Genomic DNA, 24,069 nt, shown 5'->3' with positions numbered 1-24,069 from the left:
AATAAATACATGCAACCCCACTTTCAACAAAGCCAATAAATGAAAAAACTGATTTTTACCAAGGACATCAAGAGGTGGTTATTAGCTTTACAAAAAGACAAACTAGAGAATTCTTTTAAATCTCCGGCTCCCTCGGTGCATTGGAAATGAGATTCAATTTAGAAAAAAAAAAGAAAAAGATTCAACTGATACACAACTTTTGAGAATGCTCTGCTGGTGAAAAGAAGGCACAGCAGGAATGAGACATTGATGGTGATTAAGAAAAGGAAGCGGACTTAATCTCCTTCCTTCCCAGTAGGACAGATATTAACATGTAGCGAGGGCAGAGTATATGCCAAACACTTTCAACACCTTCATCGTGTCCAGTCCTCATGGTAGGCCTTGGAGGAGGAGATCTGCCTTATCACACACACACACAGCTGAGGCTCAGAGAGGCTGAGTAGCTTGCCCACCGCCAGTGAAAGATGGAGTCAGAATCAGAACTTGGGTCTTCTGCCTCCAAGCCCCTTCTGCTATCCCCAAATTCCCTCTTTCTTTGAAACATATTTCCATGGACTTCTTTTTGTTGGTCTGTTTGTCGGCTTTTTTGTTTGGGGGGGTTTAGTCTAGATCTATTTTCTGTATAGGCTGCCCAGTGGCTCAGTGGTAAAGAATATGTGTGCAATTCAGGAGCTACCAGAGATGCGGGTTCATCCCTGGGTTGGGAAGATCCCCTGGGGAAGGAAGTGGCAACTCACTCCAGTATTCTTGCCTGGAGAATCCCATGGACAGAGGAGCCTAGTGAGCTACAGTCCATAGGGTCACAAAGAGTTGGACATGACTGAAATGACAGCACATAGGCATTTTTTTTTCAATCTTTCCTCTTTTCAACTTTTGTTTTATACTGGAGCATAGTTGATTAACAATGATATGTTAGTTACAGGTGCACAGCAGAGTGATTCAGTTATATCCATTCCATGGAATTCTAAAGCCAGCTTCCCCTCTCTAAACAAACCTTGCCACAGGACATAACAAGCAAACTCCCCTCACAGCCAATATACTCTTCTTCTGCGAAAGCAATTCAATCATCCAGGACCCATTCCTTAGCTGGGCTATTAGAGATTGTCAGGAACTCTATGGGTCTCCAATGGAATCATATGAAATAGGACTCCAGCACTGGGTGAGTCATATGAAGTAGGACTCCAGAACAGACCAGGGTCAGAATCAAGCAATGGGCAGCAGACAGCCAGAGAGATGACCCCTAAAGGCCTCTTGCTCCTCAATAAGCTCACCAGAGCCACTGTCAGCTGATGCAGAAGGCCTTTGTCTCCAAAGACAACCAGCAGCTCCCCAGGCTCCCTTGTGTGTGGTCATGCAGCTGAGCTCCAACCAGCAGGATGAGAGCGGAAGTGAAGTGGTTTGTGAAGCCTCCTGGGCATGACACTCCATGCTCTTTCTGTCTGTAATGGCAGATGAGGACTACAACCCTGGAAGCCGAGTGTTGCAAGGGCAAACCTACAGGTTGAAATTTTGAGCTTTGTTTTTGGAAGAAGTGTTACCTTAACCCATACAGACTCATGGAAAAGCCCTACGATTGGGTCAATAAGTCAGGGACATCAACCTAAGGGAGTGGTGTGGCAACAGCTCCAGATCACAAGCTTTGAACCAGAGGAAGGGATTTAAGTTATGGTCCCATAACTTCCACTGATACAGGTACAGTTTTCATCACTATTTTAATAAGGCCAGGGGTTGAGCTATCTGAAGCACAGACCCCTGCCTACTTATGTGAATCAAGAGGTGCAGAAGAAAGAGCCCAGATATTGGGTCAGTTCATCTGATTTGAATGCCAGCCTCCAAGCACGCAAACACCCCCAGCACAGAGCCCAGGGCAATGAGGGCTGCATCTGTCCTCCTCTAACCTCTCATGCCCACTTCCCTCTCTCAGGAGTGTCTGAGCCTCCATCATTTCTGATATGATAGCTATCCCAGTTTTTCTTCTTTCTAGCCCCCCACTCTCAAAGACCAAGGATATCCAAGTCAGGCAGGGAGCAGAAAAGGATGCTAGCAAATTGTGATGACAATTCTCCCCATCTTCACTGGAGAGTGATGGGGGAGTTGATGGGTTCAGTGGATAGGTTTAAGGTTTTCTGGAGTTTTCTTCCCCCCATACTATTTGGAAGGAGTAAGAAATTTACATTTCATGAATGCCTTTTATATCCCAAAGACCATCATTCCTGTAGCCCTTATCCCCTTCTCACCTTCTCAACAACAATTTTAGGAGGGTATTATAGTGTTGTTAATGGATGAGAAAACTGGCTCAGAGAGGTGACATGACTTGTCCAGGATCACAGTTCTAGGGTGCAAATCCAGATACCTGCCTCTGACCTTACAGATCCCCTTCTTCCCCCATCATTAGCCTGATGTGCTGGAAAGGAATTCCTGGTCCCTATTATACCTGCCTTCTCCCTTCTCCAAAGTGTTGAGCTTTCATTGGCTCAGACAAGAGCTCATCACCCTTCCCATTTGCTGGGTGGCTGTCTTTCCTGGCTAGTCCAGGTGATCTCAGATGACCACATGGCCCTCCAGGAACTAAGAGGGAAGAATATTTGCTCACCCACCCGAGCTGGAACTGGACTGAGGCTAGAGAGGCACCCAGGATGCCAAGTTTAAGGAGGCACCCCTTTTTGAGGCCAACCTTGTGCCTGTACACCCCTGAGAACAAAGCCTCCCTTGACTATGTGCCACAGTGCCTCTCCTGCTTCACCCAGCCCCAGGCCAGCCACCCAGCCTCTCAAAAATCACATGTTCTTAGGCCCAGAAATGCTTTAAAGGTTGTTCACCTAACACTTTGTAATTTTTTCAGCAAACCAACAATTTTGTGAAAGCCCAAGAAGGGGAGTTAGTCTGATAACTAAAACCACTGGTCATGATGTCACACTACACTCACTGCCGAGTAAGGATGGGGCCCAGGGCCTCCTGAGCCACTGCAGCAGCCAACCCACCATCCACTCACTGAGGAGAACTCAGCCATGTGTCACTAAGGCTTCTCACCCAGGAGAGACACAGGCTCGCTGGTACACAGCCAGGACAATCCGAAAGGCAGTCTCTGGGAGACAATCATGGGAGTGGGATGGTCATCCATTTTTGTTGGAATTCTTTGGGGGCATTTCCTCCAGCCAGGTCTCAGTCAGCTCCAATATCTTCCTTCTAAAAACTCAGGCCTTACAGTACCCTCCAAAAAGGATGATCATGAGAGGCAAGGGGAACAGCCTTCCACCTGCTGCAAGGCCACCCCACTAGGCTCCAGCCCAGAGACACTACCTTCCCCCACATTTCTTCCCAAGAAAGCTGCAGGCCACACATAGGGGAAAACCATAGTCTTTCTTTTTTTTTTTTTTTTAATCAATGTTACTGAGAAACACTGTTGTTATCTAATTTCCCAGTCTATTTTAAAAATTGTTTGTGAAGGCTTCTGAATCATATGAGGGGGAAAAAAAAAGACATTCCAGCAACAGCTAATTGCCAGACTCTTGCCCTAACTAGCTTTGTGCTTTTCTGTTTCAAGCAACATTACTCTTTGTTTTGTTTTGTCTTTAATTGAGCTATGGAGGAACGGGAACATGTCTTAAAGAATGAAAGCAGGGAATGAGAGAGTCAAGCCTTGGGAATTCCAGCTCCAGCTCTCCCTGCTTGCAGGGTTTCTGGGGAAAGCATTTCAACTCTCTGCCTGTGTCTCGCCTCCTTGCACACAATGAGGGTAAGAGTAATTGTTCTCCTGCTGGAGGCATGGCCACAGTCGAATCTTATTGTAGACTATGGGTTTTGTGGTGGGAGTTGGGGGCTAGTATAAGCTGCTGGAGAAACAAGACAGGTTGATAATCCCCCAATACAATGATAACCCTGCTCTCAGCCAAAAGGCCTTGAGTCCCCATCAGGGGACTGAGTTCCTTCATCTTTTGGGGGAAGAAGAGCAGTCCCCTGTCCCATGACAAGTAGAGACTAAAGGAAATACATTTATTAAGCAGATGTATGGTCCCCAGCATCAAATTAACTGGAACTTTTTTCATTCAATCTTCATAATTTTATGAGACTGTCAATATTACCTGCATTTTCTGAATGACAACACTGAGGTTCAAAGACCACATAACTTACCAATGATTTCTTATCTATTAAATCATGGACTCAAACTCAAGACCTCTCTTAAAGCTCTTTAAAGTCAGAGGAATAATAATGTATTACAGAACAGGTTAAAGCCGGTGCAGACTTTGGACTGCCTACTCTCTGGCTTTAGCTGTCCATGGTTGCAAGCTAGCTTCAGCCTGAGAATGCCCCTCCTTTGATGGTCTTTTCTTATCCTCCTTTTCCCCATTTCTCTTTCCCAGCTGGTTTTCTCTTCACTCTTCCCTAGACCCCAAACATCCTAGTCAGCCTTGGGGGGAGTGGAATGCTCCTCCTTTCAGTAACAGCAGACTGTACTTCTTCTCCAGGCTCCAGAGTCAAGTCAGAGGTTCTCCTGACTTTAAATGGCCTCCAGAAAGCAAATTAGAGGGGCTGGGCCCAGAGAATCTCCTTTCCGCTGTTTTGTTCCTTGAACTGTCTTGGCTCAGAATACCCATCTTTTCTCCTGTTCGCCTTTTTGAGTCTCCTCCTTTGAGAGTAGACTCACAAAACACCTCCCTTGGGAAGTCCCTGCAGGCCCCCTTCCCACTGGCCTGTGATCCTCAGGTGCTGCCTCCACAAGAGTCCAGTGGTGCTCAGCACAGTTTCCTCTGAGACCTAAGACTGGGAAAGAGAGAAGCAGGCCCAGGGGTTTGTGCTTACCAATGGGACAGGGACTGCAGACTATTTGATTTGTGTATAACCAACAGGCTGGAGGAGAGTGAACATCACTGTGATGTGGAAGGAGCCACAAAAGCAGGGCACATGACTGCCAGGCATGACAGGATTTCTCACGAGAAGTAGGACTTCTCTGAGCTCCTTCACCTGTGAAGAATTTTACACAGGTTTTTGTGAGATGAAGAAGCAAAATGAATCTGAAAAATATTGTAGTCTTTTGAGCATGATACCTACAGATACTTCTCTTTCTTTGTAGTTATAAAAACTAGATTTTTGGGGATGGATAATATTATGTCAGTTTCAGGTGTACAACATAGTGACTCAATGTTTAAATACACTGAGTGTTCAATGGTGATTACTGACTGAGTGTTTTATGGTGATTACTGACATCGTGGTGATTACAAAATAATCACCACGATGTCTGTAACCATTTTCACCATACAGAATTATCACAGTATTAACTATATTCCTTATGCAGTGTATCACATTCTGCTGCTGCTAAGTCGCTTTAATCGTGTCCAACTCTGTGCCACCCCATAGATGGCAGCCCACCAGGCTCCCCCGTCCCTGGGGTTCTCCAGGCAAGAACACTGGAGTGGGTTGCCATTTCCTTCTCCAATGCATGGAAGTGAAAAGTAAAAGTGAAGTCACTCAGTCGTGTCCGACTCTTGGCAACCCCTTGGACTGCACCCTACCAGGCTCCTCCGTCCATGGGATTTTTCCAGGCAAGAGTACTGGAATGGGATGCCATTGCCTTCTCTGGTGTCACATTCTAGCATATATATTATATATAACTGGCAGTTTGGACCTCGTACTCTCCTTCACCTATTTTACCCAGTACAACCCACAGTAACCCTCAGTTTGTTCTCTACATCTGTGAGACTGCTTCTGTTTTGTTTTGCTTCTTAGATTACATGAATAATTGAAATCATATGATATCTGTCTTTCTCTGTCTGACTTGTTTCACTTAGCATAAAACCTTCAAGGTCTATCGATGTAATTGCAAATGGCAAGAGTTCATTATTTTTTGGCTGAGTAATATCTTTACATATATCTATTATATGTATATCTATATCTACATATACATAGCTTCCTTATTTATTTATGTAATGATGGGCATGTACATTGTTTCTGTATGTTGGTCATTGGAAATAATGCTGCAATGAATATAGGAATGAATATATCTTTTCTAATAAGTGTTTTTGTATTCTTCAGCTAAATATCCAGGAGCAGAATTTCTGAATCACCTGGTAGTTCTATTTTTTTTAATTTTTTGAGGACTCTTCATACTGTTTTCCATGATGGCTACACCAATTTACATTTCCACCAACAGTGCATGAGGTTTTCATTTTCTCCACATTCTTATTCTCCACCATTTGTTATTTGTTGGTGTTATTTGTTGTTGTTTCTTATAATAGCCATTTTGACAAGTGATATCTCATTGTGGTTTTGATTTTCATTTCCTTGATGATAAGTGATACTGAGCATCTTTTCATATATATGTTGGCTATCTGTATGGTCTTATTTGGAACAATGTCCATTCAGATCATGTGTCCATTTTTTAATCAGAATTTTTTAATATATTGAGTTGTAAGGGCTTCTCTGGTGGCTCAGCTGGTAGAGAATCCCCTTGCAATGTGGGAGACCTAGATCAATCCCTGGGTTGGGAAGATCCCCTGGAGGAGGGCATGGCAACCCACTATCAATATTCTTGCCTAAAGAATTCCCATGGACAAAGGAGCCTGGTGGGCTACAGTCCATGGTGTTACAGAGTCAGACACGACTGAGCAACTAAGCACAGCACACAGTACATAATTTATTTATATAATTTGGATATTAACTTATTAGACATATCATTTGCAAATATCTTCTCTCATTCCTTAGGTTGCCTATTCATTTGTTGATAGTCTTCTCCCTTGTGCAAAAGCTTTTTAGTTTCATATAGTCATACTTGCTTATTTCTGTTTTTGTTGCCTTTGCCTGAGGAGACAGACCAAAAAATATATAGCTGAGATCAACTTTAAAGAGCACACAGCCTATGTTTCCTTCTAAGAGTTTTATGGTCTTAGGTCTTCCATTTAATCTATTTTTAATTTATTTTTGTATATTAGAATATGGTTCAGTTTCATTCTTTTGCATGTAGTTGTTTAATTTTCCCAACATCAATTTTTGAAGAGAATGTTTTTTCTCATTGTACATTTTTGCCTCATTTATCAGAGAATACTTGACAATATAAGTGTCAGTTTATTTCTCTATATTGCGTTCCATTGATCTATATGTATATATTTTTGGTGCCAGTACTGTACTGTGTTGATTAGTAAATCTTTGCAGTATAGCTTGAAATCAGGAAACATGATATTTCCAACTTTGTTCTTCTTTCTTGAGATTGTTTTGGCTATCTGGGGTTTCTTGTAGTTCCATACAAAATTTAGAATTATTTGTTCTAGTTCTTTGAAAAATGATATTGATATTTTGATGGGGATTGCATTGAATCTGTAATTTGCTTTGGGTAGTATGCTTATTTTAACAATGTTAATTCTTCTGGTTCCTGAACACAGTATATCTTTCCATTTATTCTATCTCCAATATCTTTCATCAATATCTTATATTTTGAGCAGTACAGGTTTCTCACCTACTTCATCAAATTTAATCCTAGGTTTTTTAATTTTTTGATGCAATTGTAAATAGAATTGTTTTCTCAGTTTCTCTTTGTAAAATATTGTTACTACTGTATAGAAACTCTATAGATTCCTATATATTAATTCTGTATCTTAGAATCTTACTGAAGTCATGTATTAGTTCTAATACTTTTTTGAGTATTAGAATCTGAGTCTTAGTATTAGAGTATTAGTTTGAATATTAGAGTATCTGAGTCTTTAGAGTCTTCTTTATATAGTAACATCTCATCTGCAAGCAGTGACATTTTACTTCTTCCTTTCAAATTTGGATGGCTTAATTTTTCTTATCTGATTGCTTTGGCTGAACTTCTAGTACAATGTTAAATACAAGTGGCAAGAGTGGATATCTTAGTCTTGTTCTTGATCTTAGAGAAAATGCTTTCAGCTTCTCAACATTCAGCATGATGTTAGCTGTGGTTTTGTCATTAACAGCCTGTATTATGTTGAGTTATGTTCTCTCTACCTCACTTTTTTAAGAGTTATCATAAAAGAATATTGGACTTTGCCAAAAGCTTTTTCTGCAACTATTGAGATAATCACACAATTTTTATTCTTTGTTTTGTTAATGTGATGTATCATGTTGACTGATTTGCAGATTTGACCACTTCTTGCATCTCTGGAATGAGATGCACTTCATCATGGTATTGTTTTGTTATTTCTTTCACTAAGTTGGGTCCAACATTTTTGTGACCCCATGGACTGTAGCCCAGCAGGCTCCTCTGTGCATAGGATTTCCCAGGAAAGAATACTGGAGCAAGTTGCCATTTCCTTCTCCAAGAGTTGGACCACAAAGAAGACTAAACACTGAAGAATTTATGCTTTTGAATTGTGGTTCTGGAGAAGACTCTTGAGAGTCCCTTGGACAGCAAAGAGATCAAACCAGTCAATCCTAAAGGAAATCAACCCTGAATATTCATTGGCAGGACTAATGCTAAAGATTGTTGTGAAGAGCTGACTCATTGGAAAATACCCTGATCCTGGAAAAGATTGGAGGCAAAAGGAGAAGAGAGTGACAGAGAGAGAAATGGTTAGATAGCATCACTGACTCAACGGACATGAATTTGAGCAAACTCCAGGAGATGGTAAAGGACAGAGGAGTGTGGCATGCTACAGTCCATGGGGTCACAAAGAATCAGACATGACTTAGCAACTGGAGAAAAACAACCAGAGCTACCCTCAAAAATATAGCAAAAGAGAAAAGTGGGTTGCATTCCATTTGTGGGTAGCCAAGGCTATGGTTTTTCCACTGTCATGTATGGATGTGAGAGTTGGATTATGAAGAAAGCTGAGCGCTGAAGAATTGATGCTTTTGAACTGTGGTGTTGGAGAAGACTCTTGAGAGTCCCTTGGACTGCAAGATCCAACCAGTCCATTCTGAAGGAGATCAGCCCTGGGATTTCTTTGGAGGGAATGATGCTAAAGCTGAAACTCCAGTACGCTGGCCACCTCATGCGAAGAGTTGACTCATTGGAAAAGACTCTGATGCTGGGAGGGATTGGGGGCAGGAGGAGAAGGGGACAACAGAGGATGAGATGGCTGGATGGCATCACCGACTTGATGGACGTGAGTCTGGGTGAACTCCAGGAGTTGGTGACAGACAGGGAGGCCTGGCGTGCTGTGATTCATGGGGTTGCAAAGAGTCGGACACGATTGAGCAATTGAACTGAACTGAACTGAAGACTGCACATAAATATGAGTTGAACTCTATTTGCATCTGGGACCCTATCAAACTGTTTCCAGAGCTCAGGGGAATTGTCTCAGTTCTTTCTTTTGGGTATCTTTGGGGATGACTCTGAATCTTGGGAAGGTAACATCTTTTGCACCTTCTTTGGGGATGCTTCTTTGGTCCATGAGGTTGTCTAATACTGCCAGGAATACTTACTGATTGTTTTGGCTGAAACTTGTTGTGATATTTTTAAAGGATTTTTAAAGTAGCTCTAGGGTCAGAATTTGGCCAGTTTGGAAGGTGATATTCAAGGGCCAATATGAAACTCTATTATCAGACCTTGTCCCCTAAGCTAAATGTACCCACCAGAAAAGAAAAACCTACTGAAGACTTTGTGGAAGAGTTTACTAAACATCCCAAATGCATGCAACTCTAAGTCTAGAACATAAAAATGTTTTTATTTCCATCTTGGTTGAAGAAGCAAATTAAGGATAATGTAGTTGGATGATTGTTTCAGCCCATGACCTGACCATTCAGATTGCAACCAATTCTTTGAGAAATTTTCTTACAAATTGTATCTTTACAATAACAGAAAATGCAGCTCCAGAAACAATTCAAAGCTCACCTATCCTTTTTATCAAGCCTAAAATATCACCTATTTATTTCAAAGAGCTTGTAAATATTACAAAAATTCTGACCCCAGGAGTCAAAATTCCTTTTTGGTGGTATCTGCACTCTTTCCAAGTGCCAGGAACTCTTATCTAGGCCATCACTTTGAAATGCAAACCTCAGGGAGGTAATTCTTAACAGAAAAAAGAAAAGAAAAAAGTGATCATTGGGGATTTAAGTGAATGAACAATCATGTGTTTTCTCCACAAATATTAATAAAAAGCTTTGGCCATCTGAAAAGGTAACCCTGAAATTCATTCCATCTTCAACAACATGATTTGATCCAACTGTGCCTTTATAAACCAGTGAGTCTTTCATGATCATACTCATCTCATGCCTAAAGTTTTAAAACAAATCCTATATGATCTCTGCATTTGTCTGTATGTTACATGTGTCTAGATAGAGAGGGAGAGAGATAGTAAATGTGAGATTTTTTCTACCTCTGTATGGTATTATTAATATTAATTTGTAAAAGAACATTATTTAATTAGCTTAAAAACAGCAAGCACTTGTTTAAATTAAGTATTCCTAAAGATCTAAGAAATACAATAAAAATTAACCCAAATGCTTTTCAAGATCACATGATCTGGGAAAATGTTCAGCATTAAAATTAGTTTAACTTCTCTAGTTTAATTAAAATAGTTATATCTTCAGGGTGGTCAGCATTTAAAATAATGCAGAAATGCAGTTTTATTCTGCTTGGTTTACTAGTCAAACAAGTTTGTGTTATCTCTGTTAGATGAAATTTGTCAACTAGAACAATAACTTGGTATGATAAAATTTGCATGAGGAATGCAAATATAGTTGTTGAGAACAAGTGAATTAAATATATGTAAGTGGTATAAACATTTCTAGGTGAACTTGCAGCAATAATTCTGTTCTAGGGCATGTCTATTTAATTTGTTTCCCCAAATCTTTTTGGTAACTTGAAATCTTAGAGTTTTGCTAAGCTTAATCAAATAACTGATAGCCATTGAATATCTAGATCATTTACAGATAAAATACTGAAACTTTAATTAGTGAACATAGTCTTATACCCAGCTTCTTACCACTGAGAAATTTTAGGTATTTGGGTCTATTAGTAAACATGTTTGGTGCCACATTTAAAAATTTATGATGAGGACTACTGTACTTCCAGAAATTATGAAATATATTTATAAGCCTGTCAATATACAGAATTCTAGTATAAAAGACAGTCCACTATTGCTTACCTCCTAGGTAATTCCTTACTAGGAATCAAGGGTTCTAAGGGTTGAGAATTTTAATTAAGAATTTGAAGGGCTAAGAATTTTAATTTTTAAAGCTATGTAATAATAATAAAGATGAAAGGAAACAACTGTGTTTGAAAAGTAGATAAGGAAAATAGAGTGATTAATTGTTCTAGAGAAGAAGAGGGGGAAAATAGGAAAAATATTTTAGCAGTTTTGTGGAAAAAGAGGGCTTCCCTGATGGCTCAGAGGGTAAAGTGTCTGCCTGTAATGCGGGAGACCTGGGTTTGATCCCCAGGTCGGGAAGATCCCCTGAAGAAGGAAATGGCAACCAACTCCAGTAATCTTGGGAAGAAATTTTATGCACGATCAAGCTGGCTAAGATTGTGATAAATTTAAGTTAAAAAATGAGTTTTAATATCAAAAGTACACAGGTGTAAAATTAGAATTGGCTATCTCTATGAAAGGACCAAGTTTTATTAGGCTCTTAATCTGCATTTGATAACAGATTGTGAAATCTTTCTTTTTTACCTTTTAAATAATCTGCCCAGAAAGCAAAGATTTTGTGTTTTATCAACATAATTTTCTGTGTTACAATGTTGTCTTAATCAGTCCTTTAATAACTTAAGAAAACAGTCTTCTTTTCAATATTAAAAACAGTGAAGTAACCTGTATTTGTTTTAAAATTGTTTCTTTGGTTCAATGGATAATTGAGCAGTATTTCATAATGATCTGTGATCCTTTTATTCAAGTGTCCATAACTTTTGATATTTTTTGGTCCACTTCAGTTCAGTTGCTCAGTAGTGTCGGACTCTTTGCGACCCCATGAATGGCAGCACGGCAGGCCTCCCTGTCCATCACCAACTACCGGAGTTCACTCAGACTCACGTCCAACAAGTCAGTGATGCCATCCAGCCATCTCATCCTCTGTCGTCCCCTTCACCTCCTGCCCCAAATCCCTCCCAGCATCAGAGTCTTTTCCAGTGAGTCAACTCTTCGCATGAGGTGGCCAAAGGACTGGAGTTTCAGCTTTAGCATCATTCCTTCCAAAGAAATCCCAGGGCTGATCTCCTTCAGAATGGACTGGTTGGATCTCCTTGCAGTCCAAGGGACTCTCAAGAGTCTTCTCCAACACCACAGTTCAAAAGCATCAATTCTTCGGCGCTCAGCCTTCTTCACAGTCCAACTCTCACATCCATACATGACCACTGGAAAAACCATAGCCTTAACTAGACGGACCTTTGTTGGCAAAGTAATGTCTCTGCTTTTCAATATGCTATCTAGGTTGCATAACTTTTCTTCCAAGGAGTAAGCGTCTTTTAATTTCATGGCTGCAACCACCATCTGCAGTGATTTTGGAGCCCAAAAAAATAAAGTCTGACACTGTTTCCACTGTTTGCCCATCTGTTTCCCATAAAGTGATGGGACCAGATGCCATGATCTTCATTTTCTGAATGTTGAGCTTTAAGCCAACTTTTTCACTCTCCTCTTTTACTTTCGTCAAGAGGCTCTTTAGTTCTTCTCCACTTTCTGCAATAAGGTTGGTGTCATCTGCATATCTGAGGTTACTGATATTTCTCCCAGAAATCTTGATTCCAGTTTGTGCTTCTTTCAGTCCAGCATTTCTCATGATGTACTCTGCATAGAAGTTAAATAAACAGGGTGACAATATACAGCCTTGACGTACTCCTTTTCCTATTTGGAGCCAGTCTGTTGTTCCATGTCCAGTTCTAACTGTTGCTTCCTGACCTGCATACAGATTTCTCAAGAGGCAGGTCAAGTAGTCTGGTATTCCCATCTTTTTCAGAATTTTCCAGTTTATTGTGACCCACACAGTCCAAGGCTTTGGCATAGACAATAAAGCAGAAATAGATGTTTTTCTGGAACTCTCTTGCTTTTTCCATGATCCAGCGGATGTTGGCAATTTGATCTCTGGTTCCTCTGCCTTTTCTAAAACCAGCTTGAACATCAGGAAGTTCACGGTTCATGTATTGTTGAAGCCTGGCTTACATTTCCTCAAATAAAATTTTTTAATATAAATTTACTTATTTTAACTGGAGGCTAATTAGTTTACAATACTGTATTGGTTTTACCGTACATCAGCATGAATCCACCACAGGTGTACACGTGTTCCCCATCCAGAAACCCCTCTCCCACCTCCCTCCCCATACCATCCCTCTGGGTTCAAATAAAATTTTTTGACCTCTAACTAACTTTGGGATTTTTCCAGAGTGTCCTGAGATATCTCAAAATGTTTGGTCTCTCTCCTTATGAAACAGCAATATTAAAATAATTAGACTTATTTGACATATTCAATTAAGGGAAGCACTGTCAAATAAGATGTAAAATAAAGCCATCTTTATGTTGTTCCTGTATAGGCATATGCTATTAGAAAAGACCTTGACATTCAGAAATATTGAAGGCAGAAGGAGAAGGGGATGACAGAGGATGAAATGGTTGGATGGCATCACCGACTCGATGGACATGAGTCTGAGCAAACTCTGGGAGGTGGTGAAGGACAAGGGAGCCTGGTGTGCTGCAGTCCATGGGGTCGCAAAGAGTGGGACATGACTGAGCGACTGAACAACAACATTATGTGCCAACCACTATTCTCCTATCACGGGAGAGAAGATAGACAAGGTGACTACATCAGGGACCTTACATTTTAATTGGGATAGGTAGACAATCAATATAAATGTTAACACAAAATGATTTCTGACAGTGATAAGTACATGAAGACAATATGTTAGGATAACTGGAAGGGACATACTCCAGATAAGAGTAAAAAAGACTGAGACAAGGTAAACAGCAAGTGCAAGACAAGTGCAAAGCAAGACAAGGTAAACAGTAAGTGCAAAGGCCCTGAAGCAAGAGCAAGCTCGGCATGTTCGAGAAAACAATTTAAGACCAATGTGACTAGAGAAGAAAAGAGAAGTAGAAAAGTAGTGTTAGATGAAGGCCAAGGTTATATCTAAGGAACAGTAAGTTGTCAATTTGGACTGGAGTTGAAGTAACAGACGATCCAAGAAAACTAATTTGGGACTAAAACTAGAAAACCTCAGACACTAAATGGAGGTGGATACACTTCATTCTTTATAAATGCATAAACCAGCTCTACAAGAGAGATGCTCAGGGACACCCCTCAGGTATTTCTCATAAAGCAGGGTGACTTTGAAAATATCAAAAAAGGGACTTGATCCAGGGCACTAAAGCAGCAAGCTAAACGGAAGTACAAGACTGTTGGGCACATTTGACAACAGAACATCTGAGCAGGAAGTCATCCGGCTTATCTTCCTCACTGGAAGGAGGAAATAAAGACAGAGAAGGAACCTGAGGACTGGGGCGAGTGAAAGCAGAAAATGTAACTGATGATCATCAGTCCTGGCTCTCCTGCCATCAGAAATCATAATGTGTCACTTTGGTGCCAAAGCATTTAATGGCTGTTTCTCACCGCCAGTCTTGCCGTGGCAATCACGTGCTGACGCAGAGGTGCTGTAAGGTAAGGAAATGTGGACGATCGAGCCAACATCTGGAGGGAAGCTGCCCTGGAGAATCACCCAGATCCACAATAAATTCGCAAAAAAGAGATGCAGACTGGTTGTTTTAAGTCAGTGAGGTAGTTGGGGTTCCTTGGTTTGGCAGGGTAACCTAACCTGTAATGACTCATACAGAATACAGGCAGAATAGCCCAAGCTGCTATGACTAACATGGTTGCTGTGTCAAAGCTCTGTACATTTTTGGCATGCATGGGTGAGTGTGTGCCCATGGAGGTGTGTGCAGAGTTACATCAGAGTAGTTGTGTGTGTTCACTTCTGGGAGCAAGTGTCTGTCTGGGTATGCTGCCAGGGGGGTTGTGGTGCCCTTACCACACACCTTGACACCTTGGCTGAGCCTAGGCAGACTCTGGGAAGCCCACCAGAGCCCATCCGTCAGGTACCTCCAATGCTGTGTCCATGGCTTACAGAGTTGCAGCCTGGAACCAAAAGGGTCCCTGATCCTCCAGAGTACACTGGAGGGTCTCCTGAGTCACTTATATGAAAACAAAACAAAACAAAAGACACGCACACATATACACAAAACACACACAAAATTTTCCAATCATCTGTATCCATCCTAAAAACTCCGTCCAGAAGAGGTGGCTGCAAAGGCCCGTATGATGTCACCCTCACCACCCAAGAGAGAAGGGTGGAAGCAGCAGTGCTCAAGAACCTAGGAATCGGACTCCTTTTCTTGCTTCTCCTCCCCTTCCTCCCCCTCTCTGCACAAGCTTCAGTAATTGACACGCAGTGCTTCCACCGCACCTCATTTCACAATATCAGTGTTTCTCCTGGACTCATTTGCTCCTCACAGTAACCCAGGAGGAAGGCTGGCAGGCATGAGGACCCCATTACATGAGTGAAGGTAATGGCTCAGCCCATAGGTAAAGGTGTCAGCTCATGCACCCTCCTCCTGCCAGCTCCAGTGTTCTTTCTCACATGCCTCCTTGGACTGATGCTAATTGGCCAAGAGAAATAAATAAATGATAAATTTTCCACTTCTCTGAAAGCAGTTTTGGCTGCCCCCTACACAATGCCAGCAAGATGAGACAAAATCATTCCATCAATAGCTCTGGAGTACTCGGGTACAATTCTAATTAAAGTGAGACTGCCAAGGGCCTTCTGGAAAGGACTAAAAATAAACTGAGGGCGTTCTGTTGGGAAAAGAGTGTTGGAGGGGAGAGGCTGGGCGGCAAGGAGAGGGGTGGAGGGCACAGCAGGGTGTCAGGCCCTAGGGAGACAAGGCTGGTGGTGACTTTCAATGAAGGCAACATCTGCCCCCAGCCTCCAGTCCATTCATTTCTTTTCCTTCTCGTCTTCCCTTTGAATAATGTGCTTTGCCTGCTACTTCAATCTCAGCCTCTGCTCTCCACATTAACATGTATATTGCTTGGTTAAGGGCTATCTGGCCTGTTGGTTCTAAATAACTGGAAAAATGACAGGAAGGTGATGGGGGCAGGATGAATGAGGAGCTCATCAAAAGCTCCTGACCGCCTTTGTCATTTATAAACAAATACCCAAGTGACTTCCACAATTTTATTTTCAACTGCACTCTTCTGAAAAGAGCCAACCAAGCTCTCCTACTTGATATCTCCCTCCCCTAGCCCAGTCCCTTGACTATCTGGCCTGTGTATTCACTCACAGCCATCAGCAGTCCTCTCTCAGGGCCAGGTACTGCCCTGAGAGAGGACAGCCACTGCCCACAGGGAACTCAGAACCTCCAGAAACAGACACTAAAACTGTAAGATGTTTGGTGTGTTAAGTGCCCAGACATGGCATGGGCAAGGCAGGGCAGGCTGCTCTGGGAACAGAAGCAAAAGATGTTCCGATCCAGGAAGGCTTCCTGAAGGAGGTGCCCCTGATTAGTGTGTAGATAAATAAACATTAGTTTGATGTGTTAGTAATCCAAACCCACCAGCCTTTCACCCCAGAGATCATTATATTATGCTGTTTACTTTCCCTTGTAGCATTTCCCACCTATAAATACATACGTGTGTGCTGCGTGCTAAGTCGCTTCAGTCGTATCTGACTTTGTGCAACACTGTGGACTGTAGCCCGCCAGACTCCTCTGTCCATGGAATTCTCCAAGCAAGAATACTGGAGTGGCTGCTTCTTCGTGAAAAAAACAAATGGTGGATGACGCCGGTGCTGCGGAAGGGCTGGGAAGACCCAGCCCAGGGGCCCTGGGATGGGAGGCCGCGGTGGCTTCCACAGAGGCTTTGGTAGTGGCAGTGGCATCCGGGGCCGCAGGTCACAGCCTGGGACCAGGGCCGGGGCAGAAGCTGCGGAGCTTGTGGAGGCAAGGCCGAAAACAAGGAGTGGCTCCCCGTTACCAAGCTGGGCCGCCTGGTCAAGGACATGAAGATCAAGTCCCTGGAGGAGATCCACCATTTCTCTCTGCCCATCGAGGAGTCTGGGATTATTGATTTTTTCCTCAAGGATGAGGTTTTGAAGATTATGCCAGTGCAAAAGCATACCCTTTCTGGCCAGTGGACCAGGTTCAAGGCATTTGTGGCCACTGGGGATTACAACGGACATGTCAGTCTGGATGTCAAGTGCTCTAAGGCAGTAGCCACTGCCATCCATGGGGCCATCATCCTGGCCAAGCTGTCCATCGTCCCCATGCAAAGAGGCTGCTAGGGGAACAAGATGGGCAAGGCCCACATGGTTCCTTGCAAGGTGAATGGCTGCTGTGGCTCCGTGCTGGTGCCCCTCATCCCTGCCCCCAGAGGCACTAGCATCTCTCCGCCCCTGTGCCCAAGAAGCTGTTGATGATGTTCAGCATCGACGACTGCTACACTTCTGCCAGGGGCTGCACAGTTACCCTGGGAAGACAGTGAGAGTCGGACTTTACCCTAGGGGAAATGCTAGTTACCCTAGGGAGACAGTTACCCTGGGCAACTTCGCCAAGGCGACTTTTGATGCCATTTCCAAGACCTACAGTTATCTCACCCCTGACCTCAGGAAAGAGATGGTGTTCACCAAGTCTCCATATCAGGAATTCACTGGTCATCTTGTGAAGACCCACACCAGAGTCTCTGTGCAGAGGACAGAGGCCCCAGCTGTAGCCACCACATAATTTTATAAAGAGAATAATAAAGTGAATGAAACCGGTAAAAAAATAAAAATAAAAATAAAAGAATTCTGGAGTCAATTGCCATGCCCTTCTCCAGGGAATCTTTCTGACCCAGGGATCGAACTGTGTCTCTTAAGTCTCCTGCATTGGCAGGCAGGTTATTTACCTACTGAACCACCTGGGAAGCCCCATAAACACATACATGTGCAAACAAATATATAAATTCAAAATATGTACATATTTTGATTTTTTGTTCTCTTTCTATGCTGTGTCTCTCACCACTTCACTGTAAATTCCAAGGGACCAAAGACACAGTGTCTCACTAACTGCTCTGACATCAGCATCCTGTACCACATCTGGCATATAACAGGAGCTCAATATAATTTGCTGAATTAAAGGATAAACTGATGGACATGGGAAAGTGTGGGAGGCAGAGGGACCTGCACTGGCAAAAGCATGGGGCTACAAGGCAACACAGGGCATTAGGGATTGCATGTTCAGAGCATGCATTATGGCTGGGGTGAGGGTTGAGCTGTGCTAAGGAGTTCAGATTTAAGAGTTGGGCAATTTTTCAGCTGTGGAGTGCCATGACTGGGTTTGCCAGTTGGGAAGGCTGCAGAGAAGAAAAGACGATAGGCTGGAGGGCAGAGCAGGGCTGAGAAACCAAGGTGTTAACTGAAATCCGGAAGAGAGATGGCTGAATGCCAGAACCATTCCAGTAAGCCCCTTCACTGAAAGGACCACCCTACAGTTTTGGGGGGCCAGCACAGGGATAGGAGTCAGGACCTTGACTCTGGGCTGAGACCCTGGCAAGTTACACAACCTTGCTGGTCCAGAAGGAAAGGAAGAAGCGTTCAGACAACAGGTCCCCGTTGGGGCTCCTGCCTGGGCATTCTTGATCCTAAGTTTTGACCCCTGATTTGGCATCAGCTTATCTCCCCCACCATTCCACTCTGGGGCCAAAATAGTGATGGTACAAACAGTCCTGAGCACTCCTTCTGTGCCAGGTATAGTTCTGACCATATGATGCCTTGTTTAATCCCAGAACACACTCAGAAAGTGCTGCCTGTAGTCAGTACAGAGCAGCCATGCTGCTGCCCCCATTGTCATTACTAACAGCACTGGTTCATCATTACCCAGCCTGACACCTGGGAGGCCAGGTTGTTCCAGTGGCAAAAAATCTGCCTGCCAGTGGAGAAGACGCAAGAAACATGGGTTCCATCACTGGGTCAGGAAGATCCCCTGGAGAAGGGCGTGGCTACCCACTTCCATATTCTTGCCTGGAAAATTCCATGAACAGAGGAGCCTGGTGGGCTACAGTCCATGGGGTCCCAAGAGTCAGACACGACTGAGAACACATGCAACACACACATCGTCACAAAAGACGAGGAGTTAAGCAGGGTGACATCGCTCCTCATTTCACAACTGTGCAAACTGTGACTTCCCCAAAGGCACGTGATTAACAAGAATAAAGTAAGAGTAGAATCCAGGGCTGAGAAAAGAAGGAAACTTCCTCATCGTTTCTCGTTTCTTGCTTTTTTCACAAACACGTAAAGTGGGAGTCATTACCTTCCTTCTGTTTGCAGATGAATAAACCAGTTCAGAGAGGATAGGAGCTCACCCAACATCGCACAGCAAATACAAAGAAGAGACAGAATTTAATCCCAAATAATTCTGACTCCAGGTCCATGTTCTTTCAGTCCTGTCACCTGCTGGGATTCTGAGTGCTAGCTCTCTGGATCCAAGCCTTTGTTCCACAATTACTCACTTCATCCCTACTTCATGCTAGTGCTGAGATCTGGACCTGAGTATTTTCTCCTTCTTCCCTTGATATGGTGTGGCTGGACGATGTTGATCGGCAGGCACTCTGAATTAGGGAGACAGGTGCTGGCACAGTTTGCAGGATGATGCTGGTAGGTTTAGGAGAGAGAGAGAATAACATCGCCCTGGTCACCACCCTCACCAGTTTCCCGCAAGAGCTGCTGTGCTTGTAAAACATTGTCTCCTTCATAAAGACCACGTGTTAAAGGCTGACTCTAACCTTCTTCCCAAGACGTGTGTCCCCCTAGCTGTCTGCATTTATCATCAGGTAAAACAGGACAGAGCACAGGGAGGTGCTTTCAGTGAAGTTGCTGTGGGCTCAGATCAGCTCATCCCATCCTCACTGCATCCCAGGCCTATGACTTTACCTCTCTGAGTCTCAGTGATCTTCCTCAAGGCTAACTAATAAGGTTCACTTCCAAGGACTGAGGCTTGTTGGAGTTTATTGCACCTAATTTCTGAGCATCAGTCCTCTTCATTTATCTCCCTCTTAGGAGGCGGCTTAGATGCTGCGAAGAAGGCTAGTGTAAACGCAATATTCAGTGTCTATCAGCCCAGAACACGAAGGATGTCCTGCAGTCTGTCTGTGAGGTCTGCAATGCCAGCAATGCCAGCCTGCTCCAGGACAAGCAACATGTTTGAAGTGTGTGCCCCTAACCAGCGGCACAGCCTTGGGAAACCCTTACGATGCTCCAGATCTCCTCCCTCACCTAGGAGTCTAGCATGTCTCTGTGGCATCTGCCAACTCTTCCAAGCATCATCAGGCTAAGACTGGGGGCAGGGAGGTAAGCAAGCCTCAAGGGATCTCTTCAGGCCTCTGCTTTCCAAAAGCAAGTGCTCTTGAGGTTTCCCAGGTGGTGCTAGAGGTAAAGAATTCACCTGCCAATGCAGAAGATGTAGGAGTTTTGGAATGAGTCCCTGGGTTGGGAAGATCCCCTGGAGAAGGGAAAGGCAACCTACTCCAGTATTCTTACCTGGGAAATTCCATGGACAGAGGAGTCTGGCAGGCTATAGTCCATGTTGCCAAGAGTCAGACACGAATGAGCACATATTCACTATTCACACCTGGGAAAGTCATGCAATGACTTCATCACCCATTAAAGGATACTTTAATGTCTGGTGGGATAACTTCCTTTCAACCTTGTTTCTCAGAGATGTTCAAGTCAAACACAGAGATGCAACAAACTGCAGGGTGGAAACCATAGGCCATTGGATAGAATCACTAATGGCACAGTGTGAGTTAGTTCGTCTTCATCACTTTCCTTACATGCTTGTCATTAGCCAATATTTAATGAGCACCTGCTGAGTACAAGGTCCATTGCCAGGTGCAAAAGAGTCTCCCTAACTCCCAAAGCCCATATTCAACGTACAACAATGGGACATACTTTCATGGAAAAATTGGAAAGGTAGAGCTCACTGCCTCCTGGGTGAACAATAAAAGCTGCAGAGACAGATCATTGTGGCTTTAGAGCCCCTCTCTCCATCCCATCAGGAGTCCCGTCTCTCCTCTTCCCACAGAGACTGAGAGCCTTCCAGATGACCTCCGGTCTGCCCAGCCCACCCCTTTAAAGCTCAAGGCAGTGCATTTGATACAGGTTCCATCTCATTGGAGAAAAAGATCCAACTTAAATTGTCTAGCAAGCCTACCATCACTGGGGACTAATCTAACCTTGAGCATGCCTCTGTTCATGGATGTCTCAAAATACTACATGCCAGGGCACTTAAACAACAGGCTTTGATCTCTCACAGCTCTGGAGACTGGAGTCCAAGATCAAGGTGCTGGCAGATTCAGGGTCTGGTGATGACCTGCTTCCTGGTTCATAGACAGCAGTCTTCTCTCTGTGACCTCACATGGCAGAAGGGGTGAGGGAGCCCTATGGAGGTCTCTTTTATGAGAGGGCATTTATCCCATTCATAAGGGCCCCACTTTTAAGACCTAATCATTTCCCAAAGGCCCCACTTTCACATACCATCATATTGAGGATTAGGTTTCAGCATATGAATGTTGGGTTTTTGTTCAGTCACTAAGTCATGTGACTCTTTGTGCCCCATGGACTACAGCACTCCAGGCTTCCTGTCCTACACTGTCTCTGGGAGTTTGCTCAAATTCATGTCCATTGAGTTGATGATACTATCTACCATCTCATCCTTGGCTGCCCCCTTCTTTAGCCTTCAATATTTCCCAGCATCAGGGTCATTTCCAATGAAGTATTGAATGTTGGGAGGACACAGATATTTGGTTTGCAACAATATTCTTCCATCAGCCTTGGAAAGCATCCTCACTACAACCCTTCTACCCTCTCTCTCTTTCCTACTTTCCTCCCTTATTAAAATTCAGTGTGCCCTCAAGGCACAATTTAAACAGCATCTATGTCTGAAGCTTTCCCTGACCCTTCAAGTCAAAATTAACAGCTCTTTTCTCCTGCTCCTGCATTGTTCTGGCCTTTCTATCATAAAACTGGACTTTTATTTTAATTGCAGCAAGTTGTTTACATACCTGTTTCCTCGTTGGACTGAGAGCTCCTCCAAGGTAAGAGCCATACGTCATCCATGTGTTTCTGGATCAGCAACAGAGGCAGCCCTGACAGCAGGAAAGCAGAACCTCAGGCCTCACCCCAAACCCACTGAACCAGCTTCTAGTTTTAACCAGATCCCCAGGTGCTGTGTGTGCACAAGTGTGACAAGCTCTGTCTAGAGAACACCTTGTGTACAGTGTCATGCACATTGCGGTCATTCAGAGTGTTTGATGAATGAATATGTGAGTGAATATGGAAAGGCTCATCAAAGGCCAGTCATAGTTTCATCCACAGCCTTTCCTAAAACCTGATCTTTCTTAGCTGATTGCATAGAGTCATCTACATAGCAAAAGTTTCCCACATGCTCCCCTATCTTTATTTCTCTACCTCTCCAGAATCAGGCACCTCCCACCTCCCATGGACAGCCATGTCCCAAGCTCAAAAGTGTAATTATGAAATACAGTCTTTGCAGTAGCTCATTCATAACCCACCCCAAAGCTGTGCCTGTGGAGAGGAGGCAGTCTATCAGAGGTTGTGAATGATGGTCCGGCTAGCGGGCCATGGCAGGGAGGGAGCCCCACTTCTATCCATCATCCTTTCTCCCTCCATAACCCTGCAGACCTCCCAGCAAGGCAGGAACAGCTCCTTCCAGATCAGCAGACAGGCAGCTGCTCTTCCTCAACCTCAGCACTGTATCTCCCCCATGCATCACCCACCCTTGCAGTTTCCAGGGTCCGAAGATGCTCACAAAACCTGCTGAAAAAAATCACCATTGAGACAGGTCAGTCACCAGGGTGTAACAAGAATGGCAGGCAGCAACCACCTGTTCCCTGCCTGTAAAGCTTAATTTTATTTTTCAAGCCCAACTTGACTGGGCTAAAGGATGCCTGGATCTCTAGTAAAACATAACTTCTGGGTGTGTCTGTGGGGCTGTTTTCATATTAGCATTTGGATCAATAGACAGAAGATCACCCTCTGACCTAAATGAAAAGGAAATCCAAGAAGGTAATATATGTATTCATGTGGCTGATTCACTTTGCTGTACCGCAGAAACTAACACTACATTGTAAAGCAACTACATTCCAGTAAAAAATAAAACAAAAATCACCCTTACCAGTGCAGGAGAGCATCAGCCAATCCTTGGAGGGTTTGATTAGAACAAAAAAGCTGGAGGAAAGGTGAACTTATTCTGTGCTTGAGCTGGGACATTATCTTCTACTGCCCTCAGACATCAACGCTCCCAGTACTCAGATCTTTGGACTCAGACTGGGACTTACAACCAGCTGTCCTGGGCCTCAGGCTTGCAGATGGCAGAGAGTGGGACTTCTCAGCCTCCATCACCACTTAAGCCAATCCTTAAAATAAATCTCTTTCTATAGATCTATATATATAGGAATGACTGATGCTAAAGCTGAAGCTCCAATATTTTGGCCACTTGATGTGAACAGCTGGCTCATTGGAAAAAATCCTGACACTGGGAAAGAGTGAAGGCAGAGGAGAAGAGGGCAACAGAGGATGAGATGGTTGGATGGCATCACCAATTCAATGGACATGAACTTGGGCAAACTCCAGGAGATAGTGAGGGACAGGGAGGCCTGGCATGCTGTAGTTCATGGGGTCTCAAAGTGTCAGATGTGACTTGGCGACTGAACAACAGCAAATAAGTATTTGTCTACAATGCAGGAGATCCCAGTTCACTTCCTGGGTCAGGAAGATTCTCTGGAGAAGGGATAGACTGCCCACTCCAGTATTCTTGGGCTTTCCAGGTGGCTCAGATGGTAAAGAAACCGCCTGCAATGGGGGAGACCTGGGTTCAATCCCTGGGTCAGGAAGATCCCCTGGAGGAGGGAATAGCAACCTATTCTAGTATTCTTGCCTGGAGAATTCCATGGACAGAGGAGCTTGGTGGGCAACAGTCCATGGGGTGGCAAAGAGTCAGACACGACTCTGAGCGGCCAACACACACAGAAGCACACACACGCACATATATATATTCTGTTGGTTCCGTTTCTCTGGAGAATTCTGACTAATACACTACCATACTTTTATCCACCTCAAACACCTGGGAAATGACATAGCTGAAC

At 43.6% G+C, this 24,069-nt stretch overlaps 1 pseudogene; it reads left to right on the top strand.

The window, feature by feature from the left end:
- Nucleotides 1-16,701: 16,701 nt before the first annotated feature.
- Nucleotides 16,702-17,651, top strand: LOC138081364 (small ribosomal subunit protein uS5-like; annotated as a pseudogene).
- Nucleotides 17,652-24,069: the final 6,418 nt, after the last annotated feature.

This window comes from Capricornis sumatraensis, chromosome 6, assembly GCF_032405125.1.
Source record: "Capricornis sumatraensis isolate serow.1 chromosome 6, serow.2, whole genome shotgun sequence".
Taxonomy (NCBI): Eukaryota; Metazoa; Chordata; class Mammalia; order Artiodactyla; family Bovidae; genus Capricornis; species Capricornis sumatraensis.
Note: the sequence above shows the minus strand (reverse complement) of the source record. Positions and strands in the feature narration are given on the sequence as shown.